Source organism: Panthera leo, chromosome D4, assembly GCF_018350215.1.
Source record: "Panthera leo isolate Ple1 chromosome D4, P.leo_Ple1_pat1.1, whole genome shotgun sequence".
NCBI classification, from domain to species: Eukaryota; Metazoa; Chordata; class Mammalia; order Carnivora; family Felidae; genus Panthera; species Panthera leo.
The window spans coordinates 10,158,186-10,174,482 of NC_056691.1; positions in this window are offsets into that span (position 1 = coordinate 10,158,186).

The following is a 16,297-nucleotide window of genomic DNA, read 5'->3' on the forward strand; positions in this document are numbered from 1 at the left end:
TATTAATAACAGGATTGAGTGACAAATTAAAAACACAAACATGTTCCAACCAATGCTCCATAATTTGCTAGGACATACACATCTTTAAAGACCCATTATCATCACATTAGTTTGGAAACTTATTAGTTCAGAGAGAAAACTAGGAACAGAGGCTGGGGATTAAGGGGAAAAATAATAAACCAAGAGGGGTGTTACATGGACCAATGATGAACGACAATAAGACATTATGAACTGAGAAGTTTGCACCTTCAGCTAAAACGAAATGACATCATACACGTGAAAACACTTTGAAAGAACATAAAGTTTAACAGTTTATAGTTTATTATTTCCTTCATTTGAAGAGGAGTGAAATGAGCCAAAGAAGATTTGACTCCCAATTTTTTGGATCTTCAATGAATTCTGAAAAATGGTGATTTACACATTGGCTAAGCATCACACGTTGGAAGTTCATCTGTATTTTATGAGCTTTTAAATATTTCCAGTGATCTCTCATTACCACAAACTTCTTCTTTCCTCTTTTTTATATTCTATTCCATACCGAGCCAGATTAAGGAGTGGGTCAGACAGGAGTTGCCTGGAGTGCTAGAATTTAAGAGGTGCTAAAAATATCGCTAGAATTATGGCAAGATGGAAAACATTATTTTTTCTAGCACTCCTGTTACAGAGACTGCTTTGCAAGATTAGAAAGAATCAGTTATAGATGGTGTGGGGTGGGGCTCTGTGTGTGTGGCTCCTGTCCCAGGGAAATACACAAATAATAAGAGGAGTTATTTAAATTCCGGGCCACAAGGCCACACTGTAGAGTTGTGCACAACTCCAGAAGATGTCTTTTACGAATGACTGGCAAGACTGTCCATGGTGGCCTGTTTAAACTACCTCCTTAGGAGGGTTACTTAACCATGTAGGTGAACAAATGTCCCACTCAATCAGAATGCAAGGCTTTTGTATCATACATTGGGTAAGTATGCTGGGGGCTAGAGTTGAATTGCTTAGGAAGAGCAAGGACAAGCTGAGTGCTATTAAGGCACCAAGATTTTAACACCTGTTCCTGTCACCCGCTCTATCTGGCTCTACTTCTGGGACAGAATCACAGAAGTTCCTTCTTTTTAGGATGCTGAAGCCTGACCGTCACTCCCATCCTGCCAGGCCTTCAGAATTTAATCATACTTTTCATCTGGCCACCCTTTCTTAAATGGCAGGAAGGGGTAAGAGCAGCTGATGGCAGATGGCAGAGGGCTGTCAAGGGATCCTCTGTGGATTCCACTGGCTAGTAGAATGAAGTTGGCAAGGCTGTGCGTAAAACCAAGCCGAGAATTTTAACCTGACCCTACAGGAGGGCCTTTTTGAGAAGAGGGACAAGTGTCTTTATTTAACCCTAATTCTTAGGGAAGAGGGATGGAGCACTACTAATTTCTAAAGGCATTTGAGGAGGGGGGGGTGGGCACCTGGGTGGCTCAGCTGTTTGAGCATCCAACTCTTGATTTCTGCTCAGGTCGTGATCTCATGTTCCTGAGATAGAGCCCTGCATCGGGCTCCTCGCTGACAGTGCAGAGCCTGCTTGGGATTCTCTTGCTCTCTGTCCCTCTCCCATTTGCACACACATGCTCTCTCTCTCTCTCTCTCTCTCTCAAAATAAATAAACTCTAAAACTTTAAAGGTATTATCAAGAGAATTGTTAGTTTGAGGATAATTTTGTGGGATGTTTGGCAACAATAACTCTTTAACTTCCATTCAACTTAATCTCACACAATTTTTTAAAATGTTTATTTGTTTTTGAGAGAGAGAGAGAGAGAGAGTGAGCGAGGGAGGTGCAGAGAGAGGAGGACAGGGGATCTGAAGCTGGCTCTGCACCAACAGCACAGAGCCCAACTCAGGGCTTGAAACCCACAACCTGTGAGATCACGACCTGAGCCGAAGCCAGACGCTCAACTAACTGAGCCATCCAGGCACCCCTAAACCCACACAATGTAATCCAAGATGTGAGGTAGGCACTTTAAAAACTATTTTCTGGCTGCTGAAGAATGAATTAGAACTGTAATTTCATACATCAATTAGCAGTTCTTTTTTTGGTTTTTGCTCAGTTCATATATTAAGCTATTTAATAACTTGTGTCATGCACTAAGCAGGTCACAATATTATGCTCATTGACTCTTCAAAAAGACCTAGATACTGAAGCACAAAGCAAAAACCAATCTCTTCTGGTGACATGTCTGACATGCCAGAGTTTCATCGCAAACTGAACAAATCAGTGAGTGCCAGGCACCGTAGCAGGTGCTGAATACACCTTTTGGGTCCCTGCCCCGGTGGAGTCTGTAGTGGTGCGATTTAGCAGAAACAGCACTCAGCAAGGACGGAAACGTGTACCCTTCCAGCCCCCTCTGCCAGTCATCCCTTGGGGAAAGCCACTGCCCACCTCAAAATGGGGAAGATGGGCCAGATCACTTCAAAGGTCCTTAACTTCCAGCTTTTTAACTGGACATTTTGAACGAAACTTTAATAAATACTTTACCAGCTTTCCTATACGAAATGAGTTCTTAAAAAAAAAAAAAAGACACCTACATTGGAACACGAGCTAAGCATTTTACACACATTATTGTCTTCTCAATCCACCCAACAGTCCTGTAAAGTAGGCATGGAAATGCCCAGTGTTCAGAGCACAAAACTAAGTACGTTCCCTGTGGTCAAATAACTAGCAGAGGCTGGGTCTTCTGGGACAGAACTGGAGACCTCACACTGTCTCTACCTTTTTTTTTTTTACATTTATTTATTTACTTCGAGAAAGAGAGAAAGCAAGCAAGTCAGGGGCGAAGAGACAGAGGGAGAGAGAGAATCCCAAGCAGGCTCCACACTGTCAGCACCGAGCTGACATGGGGCTGGAACTCAGGAATCATGAGATCACGACCTGAGCCGAAACCAAGAGTCAGACACTTAACCAACTGAGCCACTCGGGCGCCCCTGTCTTTACTTTTTAAAACTGTCTCTGACTTTTGTCCCTAGTTATCTGCAGCATCTTTTCCAGGCCCTGCCTGTGACCCACCAGCTGTCAAATCTTGGTATTTTAGGTCTGTGTGTTTCAACCACTTATTTCCACTCTGAGCAACGAACAGCCTTCCAAAGGGCATCTGTTTGCACCACCCTCTAGCCAACCGAGCCAGCCAGCCAGGAAAGAGGCTGTTTCCCAGGACGGGCAGAAGGCCTGGATGATGGACAGCCATGCCATGAATGCTCCTCGAGGCTCCTCCCCACTGAGCCACAAGAGGCGCTCATTTGAAATCTAGATGCTGAAGCACCAGAATTATACATCTGTTCCCTTGACTTTTTAACCAAAGAGTGTTAGTTTATTGCTGAGCTTAAGGATAAAAGAAGCAAGAAATGAAAGTTGGGTTGTTGTGGTATTTTTTTTTTTAAGTTTCCTCCCCAGTAAGTACAATCAGATGTTGGATTCTCAGAGCCTGGTGCTGGGTGGGTGTTCACTTCACTTTGCCTCTCCGTTTATCAGCTCGTTTTTTTGAGGTAACACTTTTCATCACAGAAGAAAACCGAATGGCTCTGAACACATATTTGCAGTGAAATGCATCAAACAGCCCCAATGTTGTGGTGCCAGAAAAAATAAAATAAAACAAAACAGGGATGATATCGAAACTGATTTATGAGGCTTTATAGGGAAACAACTGTCCTTTCATCTCTGGATACAGTTTACCTCTGGCCCTGGAGAAGTCACTAGAATTCTGGGCGAAGGGCACCTATTCAGAAATAATCTATCCAAGACCTGAGGAGCTCCAACACGAACCAGAGATCAAACGCCTTTTACATCCTTTCTGGTCCAGGATTAAAACAGCAGACCTACTCTATTTTAATGCACAAATAAAGAATCGATCAGGGGAATCTGCTGCCTCAGCAAACCCTTTCATCCAAAAGAACAAATTATTTGTGATATAAAATCCAATGAGTGTCTCTGTTGGGCATCTCAAAGACGGAGAGGCAGAATGAGTCTTTTCAAAGGTAGTAAGGTAAATGAATGAGTTAGCCCTTTGACATGTCTTTCCGAGGGAAAAGAAACTGTCAAAGTGCTCATGTTCACCCCTGGCTCTAAGAAATGGGTGTTCCTTTAGGATGCATGGCACAAGAAATTTCTCTGCACCTTTCCCACACTTTCTCCTGTGGCCAAGAGAATCTTTTGCCCTGGGGCCAAGATTTAGATGTGGTCTCCAGGTGTTTTCACCCAGAGTCCCACCATGTTTCTGCACCTGGAGGTCAGCACAGAAGCATATCAGGCACATAGGGTGTTTTGCAGGAAATACAGAGATGCCTGGGCACCTGAGAGTCCTAGGACCAGGTCACTGTGATGGGCACCAAAGGGGAGTCTGCCTGGCTCAGGAGTCTCCCTTCTGGTCTCCAGGAGGCTTACCTTTGCTTTGTGTCTTCACCTTCCTGGCCAAGGTTTGCTGGTTTGGGGATAGTACTCCACCCAAGCCTGACCACTCAGAGGATTTTAACTGAGGTAGGAGCAGGGATTCAGTATTCTCGGGGCTAAAAGCTATGGAATACAATTCTTGGGAGGGACCTGGTCTGCAATCAGAGAGAATGGAGAACTGTGGCAAGAAGAGATGACAGATTAAAAAGAATCCTGCAGAGATACAGGTTCTGGTTCTAATAATTTCTGAAGCTCAGATGTTTCCTTGCTTTTTCTGAGATTTTATTTATAAATCCTTCTTCAATTCGATAAGAAATCCTTGCATTCCACAAATTCTCCATTTCTACTTCAAGTACACACTTACGGGTTGGGTTTCTGTCACTTGCAACCCAAAGCATTCGTTTTGTTCCAAGTGTTTATTTATATCCGTTAGTTAACATACAGTGTAATATTAGTTTCAGGTATACAATTTAGTGATTCAACAATTCTGTACATCACCCGGTACTCATCACAACAAGTTCACTCCTTCATCCCCATCACCTATGTAACCCTTCTGCCCACCTCCCCTCTGGGAACTATCAGTTCATTCTCTATAGTTAAGAGTCTGTTTCTTGGTTTTCCTCTCCTCCCCCCCTCCCATGTTCATCTGTTGTGTTTCTTAAATTCCACATATGAATGAAATCATATGGTATTTGTCTTTCTCTGACTGACTTATTTCGCTTAGTATAATACTCTCTAGCTCCATCCATGGTGTTGCAAATGGCAAGAATTCACTGTTTTTTAGGGCTGAGTAATGTTCCATTGTATATACACACCACATCTTCTTTTGATAAGTTAATAGATATTTGGACTTTTTCCATAATTTGGCTCTTGTTGATAGTGCTGTTATAAACATCAGGGTGCATGTATCCCTTCAAATTAGTACTTTTGTATCCTTTTGGTAAATACCTAGTAGGGCAATTCCTGGATCACAGTGTAGTTCTATTTTTAACTTTTGGAGGAAACTCCATTCTGTGTTCCAGAGTGGCTGCACCAGTCGGCATTTCCTCCAATAGTGTAAAAGGTTGCCCTTTCTCCACATTCTCGCCAACACCTGTTGTTTCCTGTGTTGTAAATTTTAGCCATTATAGTTTTGATTTGTATTTCCCTGATCAACCCAAAGTATTTCTAACACATCACCCAATAAAGAATCCCATAAGTAGAAGTTGAAGCATAGATATTCTTCTCCCAGGCTCATACCAACTTATGGAAGGTAGTGGTGTTTCTACAAAGCTGAACTTCCAGTCTGCACCATGATAGTAAATAAAGTTGCCCTAAATCTGTGGGACTCACAGTCAAAATTTTTCAAACTACACTGAATTTTGAGAATAAGCATGAATGGACCATGACAATGCCTTCTTCATACCCACCTTCATTTCAGTGAAGTTTATTCTGTATAATCAGGGTTTGGGTCTTCTCATGAGTAAAACACCTAAAGATTACAGCAGTAGTCTGGATAAAAGGCATACTTCCATCTGTCCCCACTTGGGAATATTTAATATCTGGCATTCTAATCCTCAGTGGGCTTCACCTTGAGTGTAATCCATTTCCAGTTATTAATTCATTAGCAAAAAGTTAGGTACTGAAAATATGGAGTTGTTCTTAGAAGTGCAACCTTGTGCAGCCACTTTGGAAAACAGTATGGAGATTCCTCAAAAAACTGAAAATAGAACTACCCTACGGCCCAGCAATTGCACTACTAGGCATTTACCCAAGGGATACAGGTGTGCTGTTTCGAAGGGACACATGCACCCCCATGTTGATAGCAGCACTATCAACAATAGCCAAAGTATGGAAAAAGCCCAAATGTCCATTGATGGATGAATGGATAAAGAAGATGTGATATAGATATAGATATAGATATAGATATAGATATAGATATAGATATAGGTATAGGTATAGGTATAGGTATAGATATAGATATAGATATAGATATAGATATAGATATATACAATAGAGTAGTACACAGCAATCAAAAAGAATGAAATCTTGCCATTTGCAACTACGTGGATGGAACTGGAGGGTATTATGTTAAGTGAAATTAGTCAGTCAGAGAAAGACAAAAATCATACGACTTCACTCATATGAGGACTTTAAGAGACAAAACAGATGAACATAAGGGAAGGGAAACAAAAATAATATAAAAACAGGGAGGGAAACATAACAGAAGAGACTCATGGAGAACAAACTGAGGGTTACGGGAGGGGTTGTGGGAGGAGTGATGGGCTAAACAGGTAAGGGGCAGTAAGGAATCTACTCCTGAAATCATTGTTGCATTATATGCTAACTAATTTGGATGTAAATTTTAAAAAAATAAAAAATAAAACAAGTTTAAAAAATATGGAGTTGTTCTTATGCTCTTAAAGATCAAGTTTTGGGGCGCCTGGGTGGCTCAGTCGGTTGGGCATCCGACTTCGGCTCGGGTCATGATCTCGCGGTCCGTGGGTTCGAGCCCCGCGTCGGGCTCTGGGCTGACAGCTGAGCCTGGAGCCTGCTTCCGATTCTGTGTCTCCCTCTCTCTCTGCCCCTCCCCCGTTCGTACTCTGTCTCTCTGTGTCTCAAAAATAAATAAACATTAAAAAAAATTAAAAAAAAAAAAGATCAAGTTTTCTTGTAATGCATTGTGTAAAAAAAATGCATCCTATATTCTCTCAGAAAGAATGCTGGATTCTGATTAAGTATTTTGAAATAGTGTAGTCTAGGAAAATATGTCTTGTTTAAAAATCAGTAGTATGTTTGGAAGGGAGATTGGAGATGGTGGACATCCATGTTATAAAAATCTTCCCTGGGGCACCTGGGTGGCTCAGTCAGTTAAGCGTCCGACTCATGTTAAGGTCACGATCTCACAGTTCATGAGTTCGAGCCCCGCGTCATGCTCTGTGCTGACAGCTCAGAGCCTGGAGCCTGCTTTGGATTCTGTGTCTCCCTCTCTTTCTGCCCCTTCCCTACTTATGCTCTATCTCTCTCTCTCTCTCAACAATAAACATTTAAAAAAAAAAAAAAAACTTCCTTGATCACAAAGGTGGGTTGTGAATTGAAAGACTTTTTCATAAAAAGGACAGGTTAGAACATAAAATATAGCTACCAGGAAATCCATTTTTGGAAAATCACAGACATGGTAAACTATTAACTATTTAAAGGTAACTTATACTTATTGAGTACATGCAATATAGGAGATAATATGATACGTGTGACACATCCCTGTTACGTGTATATAAGTATTTCCACTTTATAGACAAGAACAAAAAAACATAGACTATTAGCAGCTTGCACGAAATTTTACAAAAGCTGTATGCATCCTAGCGAAAGGTTTATGAAACTTTTTCCCTTGGTTACCTTCTCACAGAACAGCGTGCTAATCCATATTCTCAGTAGCTATCTGATCTATGAGACCGTAACTGATCACCACTACCTGGTAGCAGAAGTATCAGAAGGGAAGCAGGACTCGGAAGTTAAATTCGCTGTCTCCAACTCAATGGTTTTCCAATGATGGGGGAAAGCAGCAAAAGTTGAGTGATGAGGATCTCAATTTAGAAAGGAGTTAGATGCCATAACTGAACTTAAATATGGCCACTGTATCTAATTAGGAATTAGCACAATAATAGAACCAGATGCTAAATTTTTGGAATATTGCATGAGTTGGCCTTTCTCTCTAAAGTCTGTGATGGCTACTTCTCTAGAAGTACCTCTGAGGATAACTGAGCATTTCTCACTTTGGAGGAGTATAGGAAAAAATAACAGCAGTGACCGGTTACTCCTGAAAAATCTGTCTTTGATTTGGCCCAATGGGAAAATACCAAGGCTCCTTTTTCTTAAAATCAGCTCTATCGAGATATAATTTACATGCAATAAAATTCACTAATTTTAAGTGTACAATTCAGTGTATACACTTTTATGACCACTATCACAATTATGATATACAACATTTTCCATCCCCTCCAAAATTTCCTTTGTGTCCTTTTTCAGTGAATCAACTCCCACCACCTTGACCCCTGACAACCATGGATCTGTTTTCAGTCACTATAGTTTTGCCCACAGCTTGGGTAAGCATCAAGTAACATCTAATAACCTGCCATAATACTTCCAAGAGACTCATGATTTTTTTTTTTCAGTTACGCTAATCAAGAGCCCTTGTTGTTGAACTCTGTACATTTTCAACCCTAAAAATAGCTAATGACCAAAAGTATGTGATATTGGTTTCCAGTGTGGACATGAGGACACCACCAATTGGGAATCACTTAAGTTACTCAAGAATGTGTTGATCATCCTGCAAAATGATGCCAACATTCTAGATCCCTATCAATAGTGGACCATTTAAATAAATTGTAGCACTTCCAAATAAAAGAAAGAGACTGGCTATACTGATTCTGAATGTTCTTGAAGATATATTATTTAATGAAAAAACAAGATGAAGGAGAGAGAGTCATTTGCTACCATTTGCATTAAAGAGGAGGAAGAAAAACGTCTACATGTATTTTCTGTATATACTTTAAAATTTTCTCTGGAAAAAATACAGTGATTGTGCCTGCTAGAATAAACTGGGTGGCCAAGGGACATGGGTAGAAAGGCAAATTTTCATTGTATACACTTTCTTATGCTTTGGAGTTTGAACTATGAGAATGTACTACATATTCAAATTTTTTAATTAAATTTTAAAAAGAATGTCTTGAGGGACACCTGGATAGCTCAGTCGGTTAAGCCTCCGACTTCAGCTCAGGTCATGATCTCATGGCTCGTGGGTTTAAGCCCTGCATCAGGCTCTGTGCTGACAGCTCAGAGCCTGGAGCCTACTTAGGATTCTGTGTCTCCCTCTCTCTCTGCCTGTCCCATGCATTCTCTCACTCTCTCTTTCTCGCTCTTTTTCTCTCTCGCTCAGAAATAAACTTTAAAAACTTTTTTTTTAATTAAAAAAAAGTTTTGACACAAGACAGTGTATCAAATCTTTTTCTAGAATTTGCTGACCTGTTGGAATAACCTATTTTCTTATTCCATTCTATTTCTCTATCACTTTTGTCTGTACCATTTATTTGGATATTAATCATATTTTGCCTCATATCTTCTCTTGTAATTGCCCAGAGTGATTTAGGACACTTAAAAAGTGTTTATTATTTAATACTTTAAATACTTAGATCTTACCTATTAAAGTAGCTTCTTGATTCCTACAAACAGATATCATTTTACTATTTAAAATTTTATGCTTTGGGGCGCCTGGGTGGCTCAGTCGGTTGGGTGGCCGACTTTGGCTCAGGTCATGATCTTGCGGTCCGTGAGTTCGAGCCCTGCGTCGGGCTCTGTGCTGACAGCTCAGAGCCTGGAGCCTGCTTCATATTCTGTGTCTCCCTCTCTCTGACCCTCCCCTGTTCATGCTCTGTCTCTCCCTGTCTCAAAAATAAATAAACGTTAAAAAAAATTTAAAAAAATAAAATTTTATGCTTTGCTTTAGGTCAAAATTGCATCCATATTCTTTAAAGAAATGTCAGTTTTAAATTCACTAAGAATCCACGAGTGGTTTTTCCTTGTAAAACAAAAGGGTATATTGCAGTCAAGGTTAAAATTCCACTGCCTCACTCACCTTGGCCCTGAGTGAAATGTGGTAACTATTACCAGGTTAGGATGTGTCCTTCAACACCTTTTCCTGTGCTTCTACATCCACATATATGTAATCTAGCAAATATACAGCACTGTGAGGATATGTTTTTTTAACCTGTATGTCACAATCTATGTCCTTGTCCTGCATTATTTTTATTCAGTACTATCTTCTCATGCTTGTACACATATATCAAGCTTGATTTTTTTAAAAAGTCTGCCCTGCCCAGTATCTCATGGTTTGGATGAACTATATTTTTCTCCATTTCTTATTTATGGACATGTGGATTTTTTTCCTCAGTTGCTCTGGTTTTAAATAATACTGCAGTAAACATCCTTCTGCGTGCCTCCCTGTGTCCATGGATATACCTCCCTCTGTATTCCATAGTGTATGGTCTACTGTTAGCAACCTAGTAGATATTCAATATGCATTTGCTGATTTGGTGACATTTCTCTGATATATTGACCTGAACTTAGGTACCAAAAAAGTAGCCAATAATTGGTTTACGATTATTCGTTAAGTTTATTTCTTTAAGAGAAAGAGCATGAGTCAAGGAGTGGCAGAGAGAAAGAGAGAGACAATTCCAAGCAGGATCTGCACTGTCAGTATGGAGCCCAACACAGGGCTCAAACCCACGAACTGTGAGATCATGACCTAAGCCAAAATCAAGAGCCAGACACTTAACTGACCGAGCCACCCAGGTGCCCCTAAAATGATTATACATTTTCACTTTAGTATGATTCTGTATTTTACAAGGTATTAGAGTGCTACAGAATCCTAGTTATATAGTAATATTTCTCCTATGAAAACAAACAGGATTTCAGATCAGGTGGGTTACATGTTGAATATTAGTCATAATATCACTGGTGGAACAGGTTATGCTTTGTTGACATTACTCCTACTGAATGGTACCATTACTTTGAAAAGTTCCTCATGGCTTTTCATCAGAACACATTCAACCAGACTCAAATGTTCTCCTCACTCTCAATTCCCTAACTTCTCATTTACCCATTTAAAAGTCCAGTCAACAAAGTATAGTCCTTTACATATGTTAACTATTCCCAACAGTCATGTGTTAGCAAAGAAGGCCTTTTTACCCAGATCTGAGAAAACTTGTCTTCTTCTTGGAGAACAGAAAATGCTGGAACACCATACACAGGCAGTTTAGGCCAAGACTCGGGTCATGCAGGGGAATGGTGAGTGAAGGGCTCAGGCAGGGGAGAGGATAGAGAAGTGGATTGGGGAAGGGCAGTTTGAGTGGAGCAGACTTGTCTGGAATGGATAGCCCCAACGAACCACCAGGTAGCTCATTTCTCTGGGGAATTTAACTGTGCCCATGGGATTACAAAGCAAGGGTGGAGGCTGGCACCCAACAGAGAGGTTCATAACAGGGGCCTCTCTGTATAATTTACCCTAATTGATTGTTCTAGAAAGCCAACCAGAGCAGGGCTCTGATGTGTTCAGACTATGGGCATTTCTTCTTAGGACTGTGTAGTATGATCTTGACACCCTGTTTGAGGGGGCACAATCTCTGGTCTTGGAAAGTGGCAGCAAAAGTGCAACACAGGGAAAGAGAAGTAACATTCTTGCAGGAAATTCTTATTTCCAACCTCCCAGATGCTTGGGATCACAAGGTCTTATATAGAGACCTAGGGCTCTTGGAAAGAGGTCTCAAGAAATGGTGTTGTGGATACTGAAGAGAAATGAAAACACAGGTTCACACAAAAACTAGCTCATGAGTGTTCATATATAATAGAAAGTGGCAACAGCCCAAATGTCTACCAACTGATGAATAAACTAAATGTCTTATGTTTATACAATGAAATTTTATTCTTCCATAACAAGGAATCAAGTACTGATAGATGCTACAACATGGATGAACCTTGAAAACGTCAGGCTAGATGAAAGAAGACAGTCACAAAGGACCACACATTGCATGAATACATTTATATGAAATGTCCTGAATGCACAAATCTATACCAACAGAAGTAGATTCATGGTTGACCAGGGCTCAGGGAATGCAAAAGTTGAGAATGACATGCAGGGCTTCTCTGGGGGGCAATGACAATGCTCTAGAATTGATGGTGGGGATGGTTGCACAACTTTGAATAATACTAAAAGCCAATGCATTATACACTTCAAGTGGGTGAATTGTATGGTATATGAACTACATCTCAACAAAGCTGTAAAAAAAATTAAAGTGCAGATCACCTGACTTCAAATTCACCATGTTCTCTATCACCCCGACTTGATTCTTGGGTCCTGACCCCTGCAAGGGCTGCTTTGCAACATTAGATGCGCAATCCTAATGCAGAGTGGACTATGAACGGTGACGATGCGAAAATGTGGCCACAGCTGCAGCAGCTGGCCACCTCTGGCTGGCGTCTGCCTTTTTCTGGCAGGTTGAAGGTAGCCCTCCCTGTTCACAGGTAGTGTCATGAATATTTCCACCTTCCACTCATTTTGGTATGAGTACATTTGTGTGTATACATATATGTAGATATCATCTTTGTTTTCCTTCCTCTCTTACTCCCTTATCATGTAACATAAGATGGACTGGTTTTATATCATAGTAGTTAAGTATTGCTAATTTTACATCATGGCAGTATTTCAGTTACAGGATATCAAGAAGAGTAATCAGCACTCAAGGACTTCACCTCCTCTCCTAAGGAAGGGGCTAGTCCATTTTTGGTTGTACGCAGAATAGATGTATCATGTTAGGCACAATTAGGACCTTGTTATTAGCTTCATTTGGAGATTAAGTGGGTGCCAAACTGACAGGGGCATATTTGCAATGGTTAATTTTGTCAACTTGGCTAGGCCACGGGGTGCCCAGATTAAACAGTATTTCTGGGTATGTCTGTGAGGGTGTTTCCCAATGAGATCAGTGCTTGAATCTGTGGACTCAGTCCACTGCCTTCCCAATGTAGGTGGACATCACCCAATCCATTAAGGACCTGAGGAGAAGAAAAGGCAGAGGAAGGAAAAACCTGCTCCTTCTTTCCTGCCTCTGCTTGACCTGGGACGTTCCATCTCATCTTCTCCTGCCTTCAGACTGAGATTTATACCATTGGCTCCCCTGGTTCACTGGCCTTCAGACTCAGATTAAATTATACCACCAGCTTTCCCGGGTTTCCAGCTTGCAGCTGGCAGATCATGGGACTTCTCAGCATCCATAATCACATCAACGAATTCATAATAAATTTCCACATAAGCAGGTATAGATATATAGGTAGACAGATGTGGATGTATCTCCTACCAGTTCTGCTTCTCTGGAGAACTCAGACTAGTACATGCCCATACACATTCCAGTTTGCTATGCTGACTCCTGGAAGCAATCTAGGGAACAGGTTCACATTAAGAACACTGGTCACTTACGTGAGTAGGGAAAGGAGTGGAAATACCATATAAAAGGTGGACTAGAGCTGACCTAGTTGCCAAGAGCCTTGTCTGCCTCCAGGTGTGGGCTGTTCAGCATCATGGTAAGTTTCTTATACCACATCTTCTGGTTCATGCCTCAGATGTCCCCTGGACAATGTAGATCTATTCTACATGAAGTGGATTTTTTAAAGAGTCTCTTCCCAGAGGATTAATGCTACACTTGGAGCCCAAGCTGAATAGAGTGGCCAGAGCCTCCACGGCTCTGATGGTTCTGAGGCTCTTCGTGCCATGTGACAAGCATGAGGCCCAGCCAGGATTTAAACTCAAACCCATTTCATCTACTCCCCCTGTCTTACAGATGGAAAAAGATCTGAGGTCCAGAGAAGGAAAAAGAGAAAGCGGTGCGTCAGAATTGAGATCTTCCACCTCTCCATCCTGTATCCTTCCTCCTACACCAAGATGTGGCCATGTAAAAATGAGCCATTTTTCATTTCTGGGAGATGGCACAAGGCACTGGTTCCAGTGACTTGATATTCTTCTCTACCTATTCACTCCCCAGATGTATGGTACTCAGCTAGCTGCTTCACTTCTCCAAGCCTGTATCCTTACATGTAAAGGGAGAGGAACTATTTTACCTACTTCCCAAGTTAAACTTTGCATGGATGAAGTGAAATAATGCATGCAAAATGTCAGACAAAAACCAAAGAACACAATAAATGTGAGCTGTTTTGACTGTTGTTATTATCTGACTTGTAGTTGGAAATGGATTTTAACGGTATGGGTGCTTCTCCTGAAGCAGGCTCTGAGCTCTTAGAGTGCAGGGACCATGCCTTACTCATCTATGAAATTAATTTGGGGGAAATATTTATTATATTCCAAGAGCCTACTACATCCAGGACTCCACTGAGGGGTTTCATACGAGAGACTGCCATGGTTTATACCATGTGGCTCCCCACAGATACCAGGTACAGATAACTCACCTATAAGACTTGGCTGAAAGAAGACAACAGGAATTAACTGAATTCATCAGATCCCACTCTCAGGCTTTAATGAAAGGCTTACAGTATGAGGGGACAACAGATGATAAAGAAAGAAGCCAAAAGATGCACATAGAGATATAGTAAAGAGAAGCCATGATGGGAAGAAAAAGATTTAGAAATTAGAGTAGGAACCAGAGGAAAAGCAGATATAGACAGCAGACACCTCTTCATCAGAACACAAGAGCCCTCCCCTATCAGCAGAAATTACACTCAGATGTTAATAACCAAGAGCCAATGACAATAGCTCATGCACATAAAGAGATATTGTCTCCCATAAAAGATGATCGAACTGAGGAAAACAATCCAGAGCTAGAATAGTAGATCCTCATGTGAACAGGCATCCTGGTTCCTTTGGTTTCTCTGCTCCAACCTCCTTTGATCATGGTTGCCAACCACAAGGTCATAAGATGCTACTAGACTTTCAAATTCCAGGAATAAAGATAGCAAAAGAGAAAAAATCCAAAGGTTCTCCTTCCTGTTGTTCTAGTCCCCCATGGTAGAGATTTCCTGACGTCATCCAAGGCTGTGCACCTGCATCTAAATGGCCACACCAATATGCACATGAGGTTGGGAAATGTTGCCTTTTAGCTGGGTGTGTCACCAGTCTGAATAAAACCAGGGCTCTGTTATTAAAGAAGAGAGTGGATATCAAACAATTAGTACTTTCTGGTACTCTCCATAGGTCACGCATTTCCCTGCCAAGGGAACAACAAGGATGTCAGTCTGCTCCACCAGGCTGAACCACCTTCCAGTGCCCAGGCCATGTTCCCGTCTTCATGAGACCTGCTAAGGATCAAGAGTCTCACCTTCCTTATTTATCTCTTCTCAAACTGTTATTTTTAAAAATAAGTAGGCCTCTGGAGCCTGGGGTGGTTTTATTCTACCTAAACAACACACGAGCCCAGCATCTGGCATGTATCTGGCATGCAGAAATTTCTCAGTAAATGTTCACTCAACTGAAGTACATTCCATGAACAATCACACAATCACGTGGCTCTATCCTCTACCCACCCGCTATCTGCCCATCCTGAATCTTCAGTTGCATTATCTCAGAAGACAGTGCTGGGTTTTTTTCTGTTTATTTTTCACTCGAATTTTGCCAGTATTTCATGCATTAAGCGTTTGGGTGTTTTCTGGCTTGTGGATCACAGTGGGTCCTTCATTGTGTTAGTGTGTGCATTGAAGAATGCTGGTCCTTTGTTGATTTTAGGGCCATTGTCACCAAGCTTGAGTCTTATAGGAAATTGGGAAAATTGAGGCCAAACCCACTATTTTCCTGCAGGGAACTCCTGAGTCTACAAGGTTCATTTAAAAAGCTCTGACTGAAATAAAAAATAGAGAGTGAGAATAAAACAGAGCTGAGTCACATCCAAACAATCTGCGCCTGAAATGACAGGAAATAGCTGTGGATTCTCTCCAAGGAGAGGATAGAGGAAACAGGGATGCAGAAGGGCTACTTGCATTCACAAAATATAACAGAGAAATTGTGAACATATCTAAATTAATCTTGAGATATCAGTTTTTGAAAGCTATGTCTTAGTCGTCTCCTCTCTAAGAGCTCAACATTACTCAGCCCACTGTAGGTGCTTAGTAAATGTTTACTGAATTAAATAAAACCAGTACTTGGGGCGCCTGGGTTGGCTCAGTTGGTTGAGCATCTGCCTTTGGCTCAGGACATGAACTTGTTCCCAAGTTCGAGCCCCACTTCAGGCTCTGTGCTGACAGCTCAGAGCCTGGAGCCTGTTTCAGATTCTGTGTGTCTCCCTCTTTCTCTGCCCCTCCCCCACTCATGCTCTGTCTCTCTCTCTCTCTCTCTCTCTTTCAAAAATAAATAAA